The following is an 18,988-nucleotide window of genomic DNA, read 5'->3' as shown; positions in this document are numbered from 1 at the left end:
CCATCTGTTAACCAAATATCCTATTGAATTTGCATGTAGGGACTCGTCAATATTTTGATATTTTTAAAACCTTACCCTTAACTTTATAGAAAGGTTATTCTGTATTTATTATGCACATAAAGAAAGAAATCAAGACAGAAGCCCACTGTGGTCTGACAGAAGAATAAAAACAATGTCAATGGAATAAGATACAGAAGAGCCCACTGGAAAACTCAAAGGCTATAGGTCACAGAAAGATATGGACCTTTAGCAAAATGGCAAAAAGCAAACTCACATACTATATTGGTCACTCTTCTCATCCCCATGGCAAAGTATCAGACAGAAACAGTCCAAGTGGGGAAAGGACATATTGGCTCAGTTTCACAGGTTCAATCTGTCACAGTAGGGAGAGTATAACATAGCACAGCTCTTCACTTCCCAGCAGCCAAGAAGCAGGGGTGCCCATGAGCCTTCCCCCCCCCCTTTTCATTCTGTCAGGCCCCTAGCAGATCAGCTAGTGCCACTCAAATGCAGAGCATCTTCCTCACCCAGCTAATTAGTCCTCTGTGGAATGCCCTCCCAGACACACCCACAAAGATGTTTCACAGATTCAGAATCCAAAGATAATTCTAAGTCCATTCAGGGTGACTGACAATGAATACTAACCAACGCACATAAAACCTGGGACTGCCCCTCTTCCTTCCACAAAGGACCCTGAAAGAGAAGATGAAGATACTTGATGAGGCAAATAAGCTGAGCTCACTTTATCTTCAGAAGCAAAAGGCTCCAGGTGGACCTATATTGAGAGGTAGGTTAGGAAGAAGGGCTCAACTCACCAGTTGTTCAGTTGCCAAGCTCTAAGTAGGAAGAAACTCAGCCTCACTTTTGTATCGGCTCCTATTCAGATGTAATTAGCCTTCAGTAAACTTACCCAAATGAACCATCCCAAATACCTGTGGGTTAGAGACTATGAACTCGTGATGTAATTGTACTAACTTCTCAATGACCATCATGTCTTCCCCAGGCTACATGATTTCTATCTGGTACACCTAGTTGAGGCAAATTCTACAAACTTTTACATTCTGGGTATAGAAATATTATGGGCTCTCCCTACCATTATGAACCTTCTGATCCAAAAGACTTTTTTTTAAAAATGTCAAGTATCTAATTGTTTCTATTTCCCTACCTGGATTATCAGGACTTTTACAGAATGGTCCAGTACCCCAGGTCACTGAGTTGTCTCAGAAGGACAAGAGTCATAAAGAACTCTGTTCACTGCTCTTCTTTCTTAAAAGATTTTCATTAAGTTGGGCATGGTGGCACGTGCCTTTAGCACTCCTAGGACAGAGGCAGGAGAATCTCTGAGTTCAAAGCTGGCCTAGACTACAAATTGAATTCCAGGACAGCTAGAGCTACATTGACAGTCCTTGTCTCAAGAATTAAAAAGATTATCAAGTGCTCAGAGGGGCATTCCAAATTCCTAGTTAAAACACAGAGAAAGGTGAAAGGTTAAGAATGCTGGGATAGGTGGATTAATTTTAAGAAAAGTAAAACTAATAGAGTTTTATACGCAAACCCATGTCTTTTAAGCCTTTTATTACCCATTTCAGTGTACAAGAAAGTAGGAATTAATTTCCAGGGGAGGGATGAGCATTCTCTAAACCTTTATGCTACACTTGAATTGCAGCTATTAATAGTGAGATCACGGAAGAGTGAGTAAGACATTCCAACTCGTTAATGTTCTCCCAGATGGTAAATTCACAGCCTGAAGTTCCTGGAGTTGCTGTAACTTTCCATTAATAGTGAAGAAAAAGGTCCTTTTTAAAAAAATTTCTAGGAAGTGGGGTCTTGAAATACTTTAACCCTAAGAGAGGTCAGTTCTGTTGTTACTAATTACCCTGTGTGTCTTCCTCTTTTCTTCTCTGGGTCTTTAGGAAGGGAGTCAAATCCTGTCCTCTATTTCTCCACATCTCTAGGGAGTTATGCGGCTCAGTGGAGACTATTCTAGGGATTCAAAAAGCGTGAACAAATGTAGAAGTCATTATCACTTGTAATTTTTGTATTGCTGACCTCCATGTCTCCTGTTATTTTCTATTGACAGTTAATGGCTTCACCCCATTCAAAACTTCATTCCATCTATGTTCACTTGTTGCACATTAGAAGAATCGTAAAAGTCCCCTTTAATTTAGCTGGAGGTAGAAAAAAAAATAGTAAAGGAAGAGGAGGAGAGAGAACTTGAGAGATGGCTCAGTAGGTAAAAACACTTGCTGCACCAACATGAGTACCTGACTTTGGATCCCCAGAACGCACGCGCGCGCGCGCGCGCACACACACACACACACACACACACACACACACACACACACACACACACACAAAGTAAAAAGCCATCTGTAACCATGCTCATCTGTAACCCCAGCGCTGGGGTGGGTAGGAAGTTGGAGATACGCTGACTGGGGCCTGCTAGCTTCCAGCATATCTGAAATAGTGATCTCCAGGTTCAGTGAGAGCCCCTTTCTCAAGGGAGTAAGGGAGTGAAAGAGGAAGACACCCAACTTCCCCATCTAGCCTCTGCATACAAATATAGTCATACATACACCCTCACATGTGCACAGACTTGTATACAGGTGTACCCACCCCACACACGCACATCCCACAAGAAAAAAAGCAGGGAATGTGGTTTAGAAGGCAGTCACAAACTTTCATTCAGTTTTAAATCTGGAATTGCTTTCTCAGTGGAAATAAATGGTTTTAAAGATAATTTACATTTTTAAACTTAAAAAATTATTAATCCGCTCAGCCTGTGAGGAATCCCTAGTTCAAACTTAAAAACAAAACAAAACAAAAACAAACAAACAAACAAAACAAAAAACCAAGATTGGCAATAGTATTGAGGTGAATGGAGACAGTGGCTGACGGGAAAGCAGAACTTCTCAATTCTACTTTTGTTCCGGCTCCTAATTAGTTGGGTCACAGCACAACATGAAAGGGGGAGGCAATCAGACTGGCCACTGTGGAGGCTGAAAGAATCCTACAAGGGAACAGAATGAAGAAGGCCAAACCCAACCTACGTGTCTTCCATACGCTAACCACCATGACTCCTAAATATGCACATATAAAGCTGCAACTGGACCACCAGAAACAATCCAATCATGAAAGTTTTCCAATGGTAAGACATAATCCATCCATTAAAAATAAACCAAAATAGACATGTTTTGATGGTGAGAACATCGCAAGCAACTTGAAAGCTGGTAAGAAATTATAAGTGTATTCTAAGAGCAGTAGACCAAAGTTGGAAACTACCTATAATTCATGATTTCCAAGGGAAATTTAAATTATTAGGAAAAGGCAGACAAAAGACAAAGATGGCTTGCGTCCCAGTGGGCAGGACTCCGTGTCTCTTTATTGGCTTTAGTTAAAATGAGAACTGCTCTGTAACTTAGGTAACAGCCTATGCTTTACCGTAGCCATAGTTAGAAAATTTACAGGAGTTCCCCAAAGAGCCTCATCTTTTTTTTTTTTTTCTTTTAATGTGGACTCTCACTGACCCAGAACTTACCAAATCGTCTAGAGTAACTGACTAGCAAATTCTAGGGCTCCTCTTGTATCCATGTCCTCGTTGCTAGGATTACAAGTCCTTGCTAACCCTGCCCAGCTTTTTGTTTATTTCTTTATCTGTTTCATTTGTGTGACTTCAGATATTTATGCTTGCAAGAGAAGTACCCTACTGACCAAGCTATGCTCCCAACCCAGAAGCCTTATTTATAAAGGAAAGAATTGCATATACTTCTTCCTCTTTTCCTATGTACTACAGTTCCTATTTCTGCATCTTGAAAACCACAGCCACAGAGTTTACAAGTGAAGTCAGAGGGTGTCAATAAATGCTGGTTCTTTAAGAGAAACAGGCATACAAGGAGCAAGTTGATCTGATCGCATTCTAATCGTTCTGGACATTTCTGTGCCAAACAAGAGCTTGTCCTTTCTGATCAGTGATGCTGCCTGAGGGGAGGTAGAAGACAAATACGGGGGTCACCACATACATTGTGCAGAAAGAAAGGTGTGCTGGCTAATCTTATGTTGACTTGACACAAGCTGGAGTCATTGGGGAAGAAGTCTCGATTGAGAAAATGCCTCCATAAGACCTGGCTGTAGGCAAGTCTGTGATGCATTTTCTTAGTGACTGATGGGGGAAGGACCAGCCCATTGTGGATATTACCTGCTACTCCTTGATTGATGGTCATGGGTGCTATAAGAAAGCAAGCTGAACAATCCATGAGGAGCAAGCCAGTGAGCAGCACTCCTCCATGGCCTTTTCTTCAGATCCTGACTCCAGATTCCTGCCTTGAGCACCTGCCCTGACTACCTCAGAAGGTGATGGACTTTGACTCGGGACCTGTAAGACAAAATAAACTCTTTTATGCCCAAGTTCCTTTTGTTAATGGTATTTTATCAAAGCAATAGAAATCCTAACTATGCCAAGAAGTGGAGAGAAAAGCTCTGTACTAGTCACTTCTCCATTGCTGTGATAAAACGCCGTAACCAAGGAAACAGAGAGAAGAAAGGGTTAATTTGGGCTTCCGGTTCCAGAAGAATAAGAGCCTAGTGGCAGAGAAGCACAGCAGCAAGCAGATGCATAGCAGCAGAAGCAGGAAGCTTTGGGCTTACATCTGGAACTATAAACTCAAAGCAGACAGGGCAAACTGGAAATGGCATGAGACTTTGCAACCTCAAAGCCAACCCCCCAGTGATATACTTTCTCCAACCACACCATGCCTTCTGGACTTCCCCAAACAGTACCATCAACTGGGAACCAAGTGTTCAAATGCCAGAGTATAGGGGAGACATTCTCATTCAAATCACCACATGCTCCAAGAGAAAGATCATTTATACTCTGGGACATGGATCTCTCACCTGAAAATTGAAAAAAGGAAAACCATACCCTATAAATAGGAAAGGATCAAATGAACCATAGTGAACGATTTCAGGGAAAGAATTCTAGGCAACCTGTTATCAATATACTTCTAAAATTAAGACTTTCCTCCTGGGGGCATGTCTTTCTGTATGCTGGGAATGTATGTTGTTCCTATGGTTAATAAATAAGCTACTTTGGCCTATGGCAAGGCAGCTTAGAAGCAGGAGTGAAATCCAAGGAGTGAGACAGGATAGAGAAAGGTGGAGTCTAGAGAGACACCAGCCTGCTGCCCAAGGAGCAACATGCCAGCAGATGGGTAAAGCCATGAAACACGTGGCAAAACATAGATTAATAGAAATGGGTTAATTTAAGATATAAGAGCTAGCTAGCAAGAAGCCTGCCATAGGCCATACAGTTTGTAAATATTATAAGCCTCTAATGATTATTTTATAAGCGACTGCGGGACTGCACGATCAGGCGGGACTGGACAAACCTTCTGGCTACACTTTCCTGTATACTAAGCATTTCTATCAGCCGTTTAAATATGTGAGCTGATTCCCTCAGCAACCCTTTAAAATGAGTACTAATATTTTTGTTTTGCAAATAAGAAAATGAGGCCAGAAGATTAGTAATGTGTACAAGGCTGCACAGTTAATTTTGAAACACAGGCATCGGGCTGTGAGCAGAGGATTAATTCTGAAGCTAATGCAACTTATATATGGGGTTCTCATTTGCATGGACCATCCCAAGCCTTGAGTAGGACCCTAATATCATCCTCACATGTTCAAACGTTCACGTAAAATCTGCAAAACTATCTTAACCAAATGTTTAAGACTAGTTTCCCTCCTTCGGATGTCTCATTTTCCAACTTCATTTCCCATCACCCCACTTCAGGTCTCTCATCTTCACATTGCCATTAGAGTTAGAGTGATCTTGTCATTTCTAAAATATGGAAAAGGATAGGTTGAATTGATGGTGCCCTTAGCTTGGGTTTATTGAGATCCAGTCCTGCGGTTTGCAGTCAATCTCATGCCAGACCTAGTTATTGCTGAAGAGATTCTCCAGGTTCCTGGAGGTAGAGGCTGGACCCAGACATTTGTCTGCTTATGCTACTGCAATGCTTTTCATACACTTAGCTGTGCATAAACACGTCGTTAATTCCTTGATTGAAGACCTCCAAATAACAAGTGATATGATTTTGTTTTCACAAGTTCTTTCAGTTCACAGCCACTCTGCCTCTCTCCATGCCCAGAGCTCTTTAGAAGTGTGCCTTCCTTTGCTGGACCACACCCTTAGCTCACGCATAGGCTCTTACTAATTACTTGATAAACTGACACACGAGTCTGACGTGAGTTTAGGTAACAAATTTCTAATCGACCTCTGTGTATATCAATTACAAACCGTTAGTGGGTTTTGGCAATTCAATGATTATTTAAAATAATACCTAGACAATAAAACTTCAGATGCTGGAAACTCTGAAGATTATATGTTTTCAAAAGAAAACGGTGGTTCCCTGGACTTGACAAGAATACTAACAATGCATAGGAAATGACCAAAGGTCTTGAAGCTGAAGGTTTCTAAATTGCCAATAAATAGGATTATTAGCTGGTATTTTGAGTCCACCCTGATGTGAAAAGCCTGAAATTTCTCTCCGTGCCTGGTTTTATGAAACTTATTTTATACAACAAAAAGGCCAAACTGTACATAATAAGTTGTTATGGTTCATCTATGAAATTGTCCCCTCGGACTCATGTAGTGAGGGTTCAGTTGCCATCTGATGGGCTCTGGGAAGTGAATGGATTGCAAGAGCTCTGAGTTTATGGCTCGATTACTCCACTGATGGAATTAAAATCTGAGCCAACTGTCTGGAGACGGCAGAACTGTGGACAATGGGACTCGGTTGGAAGAACTACATCACTGGCGGTGTTCCTGAAGGGCGCATCTTACCTCTCTCCATGCTGCCTTTTCTTGGCTGTTTGTCTGCCGCTTGGCTGAGCAGTTTCCTCCTTCTATGCCTTTCTTCCATGGTGTCTCTGCCTTGCATTGGGCCTGAAAGTAATAGTTTCACCCTAGTACAGACTGGGAACCTCTGAAACCCTGACCTGGATCAACACGCCTAAAAGCTGTCTACTAAATCAACACGCCTCTGATAAGAGTTGTCACGGATAAACATTATGGTCAGGTCTCCTTCCAGGAATGTTTGCAGACCACATGGAAGCAAAAATTCTTGGAATTGCAGTGCCGGGAAAAACCTGTCTTATCTGTCGGCCCCAGGAAAATTAAGGAACACTGCAGCTGATTGGCACAATTTAATTCTGACATGGGAAGGTTTTACCATTGCAGATAGCATTAGTTTGAAAATAAGCTTATTAAGTAAAGGAAAGATTAAATTAGAGAGCAGTAGTCAAGTTCCCAATATAAAAAGAAGAAAACATATATCCAGAATGAGATAATATATTTTTGGAGGATGTGTGGGTCAGCCTGTAGTTCTAATAAAACACAGATGAAAACAGAAAGTGTCTTCAACAATCAAGAGAATTTGTGATCTAGAAATGCACCATTATAAGGAAGTGAATAATCGGTCTCTTCTCTTGCAAGGTGTAGAGCTGGTGCCTACTGGGGATGATGACTTGACGTCAGCCATTTGTCCTTGTCCACTTGGCTTCTCCAATCCTCAGTAAAGGGGGACAGTAAGGTGCTCCTGGAAAGTGTGCCACTCGAAAACGCCACCAAGCACTGCAACTTCCCACAATCCCTGGCCTCTGGCAACCTCTGGCTTCTGGAACAGAGCCTTCCCTGTCCCTCAGATGGATAGTCCCCTGGGTATGTCCTGGTGCCACTCTCCAGAACCAGAGTCTTTGTTCTGGCATGGTCCCAGGGTCATTGTACTGCTACTGTGCTACTGCCTATGACTCATCCCTTCAGAGTACAACAAATGTGGTTTGGAGAAGAAGGACTGAGGGGCATAGTTTTGTAAATTTGTCCAGACAATGTGGAGATTCGTGTGTGTGTGTGTGTGTGTGTGTGTGTGTGTGTGTGTGTGTGTGTGTGTAGTTTATGTTCTGGTTTGGATATGCTAAGGATCAAACCCAGAACTTCATGCATTCCAGGCAGCTGTTAAAATGTTGAGCCCCAGCCCAGGCCTGAATTTAAAGTTTTAATGAGAATTCAACATTGCCTTTATGACTAATGGTTAAAATCCAATAAAACTGCCACTGTTTACATGAGGAAGATGGGACAGGTCAGATAAAAGTTCAGCAGCTGCAAACTGTAGACAGTCTATGGGCTGTGGACACTGTGACCACGAATAAACAAGAGACATTTAAAAATAACGACTATGAAAAAGAGCACTATATTGTTAATGAGACTTTTTTAAAAACAGACAACAGAATAATTTTATGGTTTGTCAATGTTAACGCTTTGATAAAGCAAACTATTTTCTAGAAAAACATGGGTTAATTTTATTGAGTCAATGTTATATGTCTTAATCTTATCATTAGCAAGGAAAATGTTATAAAGTTTCACTTGGTAAATTATGCAAAATCCTCTATTTTGTGACTTTCTTTGGGAAGACAAGAACAAATGTTATTGATCTCGGGTAGGGCACTAGTGGTAATCCAAATAAAGAATTTGCTCAATTCCAGGTTGGTGAGGCAGTGAGATCTTTGGGGCCACTTCCACCCTTTCCTCTTGATTCATCCTCAATTCCTTCCTCTACTTCACTCTTCCTCCATATTTTCTGAGTTCTGGAGTAGGTGATAAAGATGTGTGATCATTTTCTCCCATTTATGGCTGAGCATTGGGCCAGTATATCATAGCAACAGTCACTTATCCTCAGCAGAAAACTGTCTTGATTATGAGTCTCCATAGTAACCACTGCCTACTGCCGAAAAGAATTCTTCCATAACCCAGGTGGACAGTTGCAGTAATCGAAGAGCACAAACACAAATGCTTTAGAAGGCAATTATTTGATGGTCACATCACACTCATTTAACAAAACAATGGCAGTGGCCTCCCCACGGAGGATCTCCCAGCTCTGTCTTTTCCCAGTCTTATCTTACCAACGTGAGTTCCCTCCTTTGGCTAAAGCTTTACATCCGGTCAGAAAGCAGTTGGTTACACCCGCAACAACTGTGCCACTACTTGACTGGAACATGTGTGACGTAGCACACGTTATTCATAACTGAGGAGGACTATTGGTGACAATTCTCCCACAGCAGCCTGCACAATGCCTTCTGGTACTACCAGTGCCATCTGACAGGGAGGAACTTACTGCTGGGTCAGTTCTAGCCTGACTTTTTCATGTCCTACAATCAAATTCAGTGTCTTCAGAAGATAGACCCCACCTTCTAGCTCTGGCACACAAACAGCAGCAGTGGCAAGATTCCTTGTGCTTTGAAGATTCCTAAGGGGTCACCATGGCTCACAACTAATAAAAAAGTAACCTGCTCTGAGCTCCAGAATTTTCCCAGCAACCCTGTGGATCTTGATGCTGCCTTTTCTACCCACGCAGGGTGCTTCCATTTAAAAGTTTTAACTTCTGTTTTTTAGTATTCTTCCGGCGGTTATTCCACATCTGTAAGACACCCTGTGGTTAGCACTGTGTAATGAAACCTTTTACAGAAGATGAGCAGGATCACTGAATGTCCTTCCATTCCAACCGAAATGCCAATTGACCTTGGAGTTAGCTGCTGACGGGATAATTCTTTAAAACTTACTAAGGTACAAAATGGCATAAAGTTATCCCATCACTTGTATCAATTTCTTCATCCAGAGAGCAATGTTGGGTACAGCTGTCTGAGTGAGGAATACTATGGCCATGTATCCCTCCCTAATCCACAGTCATTTTCTATGAGCCATCTGGCCTCTTCCTGCATCTGCAGCTACTGATAAAGTAGCTGCTGAATAGCTCTTCATTCCCAGTTAATGCAACTAGGTGTGGCTGAGGTCCAAAGGGGAGATGGATTGTGTTTTCACCTAAAGCATGCTCTATTTCAACCAGTTCTCTGGGTCTTCTGGGTTCTATTTTAGGGGCATGGCCACCATCTCTTCATAGTCTACACCTGGCTACAGAGAAGGCTCCAAGCTGGTTGAACATCCATCTCTTGTATATTTTCTTCCCAGGAGATGTGAACACAGCGTGCCCTGCGGATGTAACTGCTTACCTCCAAGACAAGCTGAATCTTTCCACCTATACCACTCTGTCTCCAATTCCTTTGGTTTTGTTCCTGTGGTGAGCCGCCATTTGGGTTTTAAATCTGACAACCTCCGGGCACCCGCTAGCATCTAGCACAGTGTTTGGCTTTCTCTCAAATTCATCTCCCCGAACTCTGGATGGACTCAAACCTTGCCACATCTGCTTTTGAATGACCCGGATGGACCCTATTATCTATTTTCTCCATTTTCATCCCTCTTAATGCTTCAGATTTTCACAAAACCAGTTTATAATCCAGTCTAAATCATTCAAATCCACTAGAGCATCTTCTAACTCATAAAGATCGCATTCCTTGTGGGTCTCAGTAAAGCCTCTAAAGCCACATACCAGTCCCCAAATATCTTGCTGAATCAATATTTTCCTTTCCTCGCTGGTGAAGTGAGTGCAAAACACCAACTCTTTCATTCCCAATTCTCTCTGCAAAGTTCTAACTTCTTCTAGTTCCTGATATTTATGGAGACCTCCTCCAGGAATAACCAAATGTCCCTAATGGCTCCATAAAGAACAGATTTCTCTAGTATTGCCCCAGGTTATGGAGCCTTTGAATTATGAGGAATTACTCACTTTCTTGGTATCATAGCAATCACACTGAACCCTGTCTGTCCCCTACCTCACAGCCTCTAACCCAGGCTGTGGTGGGATCTTCATTTCTTATTTAAAACTCTTCTCCTGCTGGGCATGGTGGCACATGCCTTTAATCCAAGAACTTGGGAAGAAGGGGCAGGCAGATCTCTGTGAGTTCAAGGCCAGCTTGGTCTACATAGCAAGTTCCAGGACAGCCAGGGCTGTATAGAGACCTTCTCTCAAAAAGACAAACAACCAAACCATGCAGTTGTGACCACATACTGTTAGCCCTTGCATCTAATACATGTGCTGCTCTCAGGGACTACAATATATTCTCTAGTTGAGCATTCATTTATTGGTCTCCATATCTACATGGCAGACCCCATATATCAAGGAAGTATGCCACCCCATACCATGTAGGAAATATACTACCTAAGGTTTCCTTCCAAGGATACATTACCTTCAGACAGCTCAGACTTGATCAAAAGTCATATCCATAACAGACAGCATGGAACAGCCACTATAGTAGTTGCACACCAAGCCAAACCACATAAGGAAAGTGTCTTGTCAGTGTTCTATTGCTGGGAAGAGACACTGGCCATGGCCACTTTTGCAAAGGAAACCATTTATTCTGAGGCTTGCTTACAACTTCAGAGACTTAGTCCATTATCATTATGGCAGGGAACTCGGCGGCAAGAGGCAGGCAGGCTGACATGGTGGCAGAGAAGTAGCTAAGAACTACATCCTTATCCAGTGGAGAGAGATGAGCACTGGGCCTGGAGTGGGCTTTTGAAAGCCTCAAGGCCCATCCCTATTGACCCACTTCCTCCAACAAGCCACAGCCCTTACCCCTGCTAATCCTAGCAGTGTTCCACTCCCTGGTGACTAATCATTCAAATATTTGACCCGATGGGGACCCTTCTTATTCAAACCACTACGGAAAAGTAGTCATATCTGGATTGCCCCCACACATGTCCCACCCTCAAATGGGTTGCATGTCTATCACTTACAGCAGGGCACATGCAATTACTCCTCTCAAACCCATTTTTTTTTTGTTCTATCTGTCCCCATTTAGGAGACAATTACATTTTGTGACTTTCCCTGGGAAGACACAGACAAACATGAATTCACTTCAGGCTGAGTAGCAAACACCAACCCAATAAATGAGTCTATCCAAGCCTAGCTGGTGAACCAATGGGATTACCAGGGTTATGTACAGGAGCATGGAAGGGGCTGGAACAACGTGGGCAGCCACGCACGAAACTCGCAACACTGGTGTTCCCCACACAACTTATAGGCAACTCCACTAAAGAATCCTCTGTTCTCAGTAATTGTTCACTGCTTTTATGACCTCAGGATGGGGCCATGTGGATATAGTAATATTCTAAGCTTCCTGAGCCTTGTAAGTTCCATTAGATTCCTAAATCTTCTGAGTTTCCCTCTTCTCTTCAGCAGCGAATGCTTCCATTTGGAGCTACACAACATCCTCAAGTAACATGTAATATCTATATGAAAAATATTATTCCTAACACTCAAAATACGCCAAAAGTTGCCAACTAATAGGCTGGACAAGGTGGAAGTAGTGAGGAATGAGTAGAAGAAGTTAAGCATTGCACTGCTCTCATGGACACAGGAAGGAAAGTTGAAAGGAAAATGATAGTGTATTTTTTTTTGGCTTGTGTATACTATTCAGTTTATATTTATATTAATATGGATACATGTTACCTTTAAAGTTTATATATTTTCAGAACAAGGGGGCCATACACCAATAAAAATGGAAATGTTCTCGTGATGTTGGGATGGAAGAAACACTTAGGGAAATAGAATGTGTTAGAAGTTAACTTGGCAGGAGACAATGGGAGTGGTGAAAGAAGTATTTTGGAAGGAGGGGACAAATAAGACTCATGTGACACAAAGACTGGCGGTTAAGAGGAGGTATGAGGGTCAACATGGTAACACGGGGATGGAGAAAGAGAATTAACATAAACAAATATTGTTTGAAAATGCCATTATGAAGCCTAATACGGTGTGTGCTAACTTTTAAGTCTGAAACTAAATAAATAGAAGAAAAATGAAGTTAACCCAGAATTCAGTAGCTACTTATTTGACTTAGTTGTGAATGATTATGTAAACAAAGAAACCTAAGTCAACCACTGAAATGTAAAAGCATGGTAGAAATTCCCAAGCAGGTCTTTATAACATGAAATGAACAAAAGTTTGATCAACCTGCAGATATAATAAGGGGTGGAAAAAGAAGTTCAAATACACTTAAAAATGGAAGGCATAAATTAAGGATGGCTGCCCTCTCACTAAAAGTAAATAGACTACATTCCGCCCTTTAGTTAAAGAGGGCACATCAAGTATTGTTTCATAAGAAATCTAAAGAGTTAGGAGAAAAACACACATATTTTAACACCTACTTTATTTTCAAAAATATCTCCAATATGCCTCACAATAATTCACATACATTTCTAGCAAAGCACTTAGATTTAAAGCATTTTAGTTTTGAGTATGACTGTCTACGTTCTGGAAATATAAGAAAATTATGTATAATTTATACTGTTTCAGAGTAACAACTGAAACCTAGAGTTAAGCACAAAATTTTACACACACACACACCCCTAAAAGGTAACAGCATAAAGAGTAGAGATGATCTTAGACCGCACTGGAAACTCAAATGCTTGACAATTTCGAAATTGAACACTTTCATATGACAAAATATTCTAAAGCTCAGAAAGAAATGTTTGCAGTATAGATGGTAAAGATTTAATAGTTATGCCAAACAAATAGCTTTTCAAAATTTAACAGCATTTGCAACACCAGAGTGTAGAATCGTAGAAAACTTTGTCTAAATGGAAAAGAAGCATTCAGGAGAAATAATCATTTAAAAAAGTATGCCAAAAAAGCCAAAGCTAGTATTTTGTATCCATCAGGCTAGTAAAATTTAACAATGAGCTGTAACTCTTGGACATTTGGCTGAATAAAGGGAAAGATTGCTTTCAGTATTTTCAGTGGGAATGAGAGTCTAGGATTTCTTGGAAGGCTCTCTGGCAAGATGGATTACACTTAAAAGTGAACATCTATTTCACCCGGTTTTCTTCAAGAAGTCCATCCCAGCAAGACAGAAGTGCTGTGGTGCCGAGTCAGTGTGAATAGTTTGTTGTTAATACACCTTAAGGTCAGACAATAGAGTAAGTGAAGTGCTGATGACCACAGCAAGGAGTGATTGAAAGAATCACAGAAAACATTTTAAGGATACTACAGTAGTTCTATTTGGAGGCTTCTGAGGAACCTTGTAATGTTTTCCATGATCATACTGTTGCATTAGCACCAGAAGTATAAAAAGGTAGCGTTTCCTTTACATCCTCCTCAATACTGGACAAGCATTTTTAATAACAGTCATTCGAATAGGCTTGTCTCATCATGATGCATATTACTCAGATGATTAATGATGTTGATTATTTTCATGTGCATTTTTTGTTTTAAAAATCGAGCCCAGGACCTTGACCATACTAAACACACCAGCAGCTTGCAATGTTTTCAACGGACTGTTTGTTTTCTTAAGACTAAGCTGCTGGAGTTACCCATTTTGGATAGTAGCTATAAGAAGAAGAGTCATCTACAGATATTTTCTTCCATCTCATACATTTTATATTCCATTGATCATTTCCTTGGCCATGTAGAAAACTTTAAATGTGATACAATCCTCATTTGTCTATTCTTGCTTCTTTGTCTATGCTTTGGGGATCGTATATGAAATTAAGAAAAGAGGGAGTGGGGAGAGGGATTGTTCACACTGATGTCTTGGAGGTTCCTCTTGTGTTTTCTTCCAGTGACCTTAAGCTTCAAGTCTTCCATTTATCACTGTGATCTGTTGGAGTTGATTTTGCCTTGTGAGATAAAGGTCCAAATGAATACCTTTGTGTACTACACAGAGTTTTCCCAACTCCATTTTCCTGCCCTGTCTGTCTGGTTTTTATTTATTTATTAACTTATTTATTTATTCATTCATTCATTTATTTATTTATTTTTAGTGTTTGACTATCAATGTGTCAACTCATTTCTAGGCTCTCTAATGATGTATTCTAATACAAAGGAGTATCATTAGCCTTATAAAAGAAAAATTCTGCCATTGGCATAATACAGACAAACTCGGAGGATACTGTGGTAAGCAGAATAGGACAGGAATAGGAAGGCAAGCATGCATGATCTACAGGGAACCCAAAAATTCCAAACTCATAGGAAAAGAAAGTAAGACAGTGTGTCATCTGTCAGGAGCTAGCTAGGAAGAAATGAGATGTAGAACAAAGGATGCATGAAGAGTAGTCCTACACCTCCAATATGCAACATAGTAATTACAATTAAAAACAAAGTATTACACATTGTAATTTTGGTTTGCCATGTAGACCTTATTTTTCTCAACATTCACAGGTAAATATGTGGCTTGATGGCTGTGTTAGTAATTATATTATAGAAGTTACTTTTCAATGAATACATACATCAAAGCATCACATTACACGTCGAATATATGTAATTTTTATTTGCCATTTCATACAGCTGGAAAACCTGCATGCAAAATGAAAACATTCAACTTAGAGAGTGTGATTGCTTTAGAAAAACATGTCAGGGAGTGAACAGGAAGAGGGAAACTTAGTTCAGAAATCTGAGACAAATGTAAGCAAAATGTTAATGCCGATTCCAGAACTGGGTACATGTGCACTAAATTGTTTCCTATTCTCTTCCTTCTTCCTTATGAAACTGACTGACAATGTGTTTATTGTGAATGACATAACACGCGTGATGCACATTGGATTTCCAGCCCTGGTTTAAATTAAGGGAAAGAAACTTAACAGCACAGTAGAGTCAACTCTTCTGATAAGAGGCATTCCAGAGAACCAGAGAAATGAAATGTCAGGCTTCCTGCCCACCAGATGGAGAGGCGAGCTGACCACTTTTCTTTCAGGAGTGCAATTAAAGCATAGAGTAGACATTCAAATAATCATTGAATTAATTATTGATTAAATTTCTTTCCCCTATCTTCACTCCAAATCTCTACCAGTAATACACCCAGATGTTTCTCTAGAGCAGTGATTCTCAACCTGTGGATCATGACTCCTTTGGGGTTGAACAACAATTTCACAGGGATCAGATATCAGATATCCTGCATATCAGATATTTACATTGCAATTCATAATAGTAGCAAAATTACAGTTATGAAGTAGCAACGAAAATAATTTTATGATTGGGGGTCACCACAACATGAGGAACTGTATTAAAGAGTCACAGCATTAGGAAGGTTGAGAACCACTGCTCCAGAGCCTCTGGTATTCACTCTTTGTTTTCAACCCCACCTCTTTTGTTCAGGTAGGTCATCTCCTGGAGTTCTGTTCTGCTAAATCAGACTCGAGGATATCTTTGCTGACTGCCAACTCCTTCACTTTCTCCAGCAACTTATCATTTCTTATCCTGCCTCCAAACACCAGTCCTTTTCTGTCTTCCAAGGAAACTATCATGGAATGTGACATACTGGTTCAAAGATAACAGGAGTATGTTAGTTTTAGATCTCTGAGAAACAGATACAGACAGAGGAGTAGACATGTAAGAGAGAATGGGGCAAATGTTTCACAGGGTAGATGGAAAGGGCAATGGAGAAGAAGCCCTCAGGCTATAGGGAAAGTCTGACTCTTGTGAAGGTGGCCTGCGTAGGGAAAGGCTCTGGGAAAGGCATATAGTTTTCTTCATGCTTGAGACAAAGTTACCCTTCAAGAAATCTCAGTCCCTCTGGCTATGAACCCTTCATTGGTGTTCAGCCATTGGAAAAGAGACTTTGAGGGAACCTTGGGATAAATGAAGAGGGACTTGGGAGGTGTAAAAACCAAAGGCCCTCTGGCAGCAAAATCTGAGAGGTACATTTTCATATCTGCCATGGGGAAAGAATTTATGAATGTTCCTTTAGTGTTCTTGTCCTTGCCTTGGTAACAAATGGACATTTTCTAGTGCTCTTTGGAAGCAAGACTCGTTCTTGTTTACCCTTGTACCTCCCAGGCCTTTCCTTGTCTTGGCACACATAAGAAATGATAATGTATCAACAGCGTTCTGCAGTAATTGGGAGGGGCTGTTAAAGACTCAGGAGCCAAGCTATGAGGAGGAATGATGAAAGCAGACTCAAGACTCTTTCCCAGTTTCAGCACTTGGTAAAGTCAGGGTCTAATGCATTTGTTACTTTATAAGCACTTTATTGGTTTGTCTATAAAGTGATTTTCATATCCAGCTGAACACTAGAATCACATGAAGAATGTCTAAATTATTGCTTTGGCCCTCAGTCAGACAATTCAAATTCTCCACAGTGGACTTTCCATATTCATACTGAGTTTTTTATTAGTCAGGGCTCTCTAGAGTAACAAAGCCTATGGAATAGATCTCTATTTATAGAAAGGAGATTTATTAGAATGGCTTACAGGCTGTCATCCAGCCAGTCCAACAATGGCTGCCTGTGAATGGAAGGTCCAAAAATCCAGAAGTTGTTCAGTCGTGAGGCTGTATGTCTCAGCTGGACCTCAGCTGGAATCCTAAAGAAGTGGGTTCTAGTACGACTGAAGATATGGACTTGCTAGGGAGGGTGAGGGCAAGCAGGCAAGGAGAAAGAGAGAGAAATTTCCTTCTTTTATGTCCTTTAAATAGGCTGTCAGCAGAAGATGTGTTCCAGATTAAAGGTTTATCTTCCCACCTTGAAGAAGATTCAGATTAGAAGTAGGTCTTCTCATTTCAAATGATTTAATTAAGAAAATATCCCCAAAAGCTGTCTCCAGTCATTTGGGTTTTAGAGAATTGTAAATATAGTCAAATTGACAGCCAAGAATCGCCATCACAATGTTTATGTACAAAGTGTACAGCTAGTGTTCAGGTGTCCATTATAATGGTGGGATAATGGGAAAGAGAACATAGATAGGTCTTTAAAACTCACAACCTTCATCTTAGTTAAAGGTAGCCCTACTTAGTTAAAGGTAGTTCATCTTAGTTAAAGGTAGCCATGTTATGATAATAATGGACCTGAGGAGAATCATGGTTTTCACTATCTTTTCTTCCTATTCTGCCTTTTTTTCTAGGTTATATGCATGGTATAGGCAAACTTGGTTCCATAATGGGACCACTGCAGCTGACTTTCACCTAGTATTTCAGGAATGAGTTCCTGTGGAATGACATAGACCCAGAGTAGATAACACAATACTGAGAACGTCTTGTAGCACTTTGAGTCTACATTACACCATGGAAATTGTCAAACAGTGCAAACTGCCTTTTTTGTTGTTGTTGTTTTGTTTTGTTTTTTGTTTTTTTCGAGACAGGGTTTCTCTGTGTAGCTTTGCGCCTTTTCCTGGAACTCGCTTGGTAGTCCAGGCTCGCCTCGAACTCACAGAGATCCGCCTGGCTCTGCCTCCCGAGTGCTGGGATTAAAGGCGTGCGCCACCACCGCCCGGCACAAACTGCCTTTTAAAACCACCTAATTTAATGGCTTACCTAGTCTGTCAAGTAATTTCTAAATTCCTCCTTACTTACTTTTTTTCTTTGTAGCTTTATTCAATATTTTTACTATTACATTTACTTATTTACTAATCAATTTTGTTCTTTGATAATTTCATACATACATATAATATATTCTGGCTACTCTTGCCCCTACCTTCCCCTTAAAAAACATTTTTTTTTACATACCATATATTTTGAGATGTCTCCAACCCCTCCCAGATCTTCCCTACCTCCCTACCCACCCAACTTTGTTATTTCCCTCCCCCAATAATACAAAAAAAAAGGTCATAACAAACAAAAAACAAATGAGGCAAAACCAAACAAAACGAAAAAGTGGAAATAAAACATACAGTATGTTTTGTGTTGGCCAATTACTCTTGAACATGGGGAGTGATGTGGAGTGTGATTGATTTACCCAGGGACTCCACTAAAAAAAAACAAACTGATTTTCGCTTTCCTAGCAGGGATCAATTGCAAATAGCTTCTTGGTTAGCTGTGGGAATTAGTGTCTCCACTTCCCCTTCTCTGTGCTGGAATTTTGTGTGTTTTGAATCTGTGTAGGTCTTGACCCCATCCTCTGTTATCTCCCCCCAATCCCTGTCAGGTCTCCCTCTTCCTTCTGCATCCCTCTCCTGCATTCATCTCTTTCTAACGTTTTAAAATTTGCAGTTTATTTGTAGCGAATAATTTTTGGCTGTTTATAATATAACGTGGTATGGTTTTAATAGTTATTTCCCATGAGTAGCACAATAAGGAGGAACTGAATTAGTGGTTCTCATTTGCTTTGTGATAGGTCA

Source organism: Peromyscus californicus, unplaced genomic scaffold (assembly GCF_007827085.1).
Source record: "Peromyscus californicus insignis strain IS unplaced genomic scaffold, ASM782708v3 Scaffold_22__1_contigs__length_63687245, whole genome shotgun sequence".
In the NCBI taxonomy this organism is placed as follows: domain Eukaryota; kingdom Metazoa; phylum Chordata; class Mammalia; order Rodentia; family Cricetidae; genus Peromyscus; species Peromyscus californicus.
This window is presented reverse-complemented; position numbering follows the sequence as displayed.